This window comes from Alosa pseudoharengus, unplaced genomic scaffold (assembly GCF_046254945.1).
Source record: "Alosa pseudoharengus isolate Yale_2024_CS ecotype anadromous, Long Island Sound unplaced genomic scaffold, YU_APseudo_1.1 YU_APseudo_1.1_scf_19, whole genome shotgun sequence".
Classification (NCBI taxonomy): domain Eukaryota; kingdom Metazoa; phylum Chordata; class Actinopteri; order Clupeiformes; family Clupeidae; genus Alosa; species Alosa pseudoharengus.
This window is the reverse complement of record NW_027468657.1, coordinates 28,460,728-28,462,501: the sequence shown is the minus strand read 5'-3', so window position 1 is coordinate 28,462,501 and position 1,774 is coordinate 28,460,728.

Below are 1,774 nucleotides of genomic sequence, written 5' to 3'. Positions count from 1 at the left end.
GGATTTTCCATGTATGGCCTAATCTATGTGCTTATAGAACCAAATGTTGGTGCTCTTCAACAGTATTGTGTAAGAGGTACAAGTCTCTCTTACTGTTCAGGTCCTTCTTCCCATCAAATGGGAGCTAGTAACACATCAGCACGTCCAACACAGGATATTGAATTGCTTTCCAAATTTCACTCACATCAATCATGGCATTCAGCACGTTTTTTTTCCCCCCTTGGACAGAGACCTAACCTCACAAGACACCTCTATTGTCATCCCTATGATACAGGCACTAGTCATTTTCCACTCTGGAATATTTGAGTGTGCGTAGAGACAAACTTAAGAGAGCTTTGTGCATTAAATCCTTCAATATGGGTGTATAGTCTCAGCCCATGCGAAACCATTAACATGATCTATAATTGCTTGTGGTATTTATCTTGCACCATGGGGCATGCTATTGGTTTTTACACTAGCCTCAGTACGGAGGCCCTTTTTTTTTTGTAAATCCTCCCAAGTGGTGAATGGGTGAACTGGTGCAAATATATGGTATGTAGTGTGGCATCTGCATGGCTTCTGTGTTCTCAGTTTTGTATATATAGTGTATGAGGTCAGTGCACACGTTTTGCGTTCCATGCTCTATGCACGTCTGCTGATGTGAAAAACAGATGTGGTTTGCATTGGATCCCAATCCGAGTTGATTTTTCCCCCTCTTCTCGTCTTCTTCTTCTTCTTCTTCACCTCCTCCTCCTCCTCTTTCTTCTTCTTCTTCTTGTTTCATGAACACATTTAATAGTCTCAAGTCTCTTCTCCACATCTCTCCACCGCTCCTCATCTCCTCTCCTCCATCCTCGCTCCTCTCTTCTCCATCCATCTTGTTCTGCCTCCTTCGCACAGGCTCTTTGCTCCCTCGCTCCCCCTGTAGCACTGGGCTGAAGAGGAACTGTAATGTTTATGAAAGTCTTTAATGTGCTATGTAATTACCCTGGCAACACCTCCAATCATTACTCACGCCAATAAAGCACCTTACAATTTGACATGTTAGGGAGACAGAGGGAGAGAGAAAGGCAAGAGGAAGACATAAAAAAAAAATCGCTCTCAAACTTTCCAAACTCTCCTCCTCCTGTGCAGGTTCCCTTCGTTTGTTCTCTTTGCGAGCGTTGACTCTCTGCTCCGTACTCGTCTTCATTTAATATGAATTTGTCCCTTGCTGCCTCTATTCCTCACTCCTTCGTTCCCCCCCTTTCTCTCCCTCTCTCTCTCTTTCTCCTTCTCCTTCTCTCACTCTCTCCCCTTTGCCAGCTGCCCAGGTGGTAGTCAATTACAGCACATTGCTTTTTGGAAAAACAAAAGCATTCTTTTGCCTGGTCCAGTGAGACTATTTCGGGAAGGCCTGTCTGTACAGTGGATGAATGAAGTAGGGAGTAAGGAGTGGGAGGAAAAAAGAGAGAAAGAGAGAAAAAGAGAGAGAGATAATTTATTTACAATAGACAGTTAAAATAAATAAATAATGATGGAATTAAAGAGGTAGGGATTTACTGAAATAAGAGTACCAGAATGATAACAAGTACCACAGGAGCTTGATTCACATCTCTCCAAACAAAGTCACCACCTCAAGCCAAAAGAAGCTTCCGGACTCCCCTCCTGTCCCACAAGAGCCTTGGCATAAACCCGCATCAGTCTTGTTTGCCGTGAAACTAAATCTCCCCTTAGCCTCTGTTTGCACGTAGCGGCTAACAGCTAAGGCAGTGGGCTCTGCAAAAGCCCTCCCCGTCGGAGGGTCTCGCTCCCC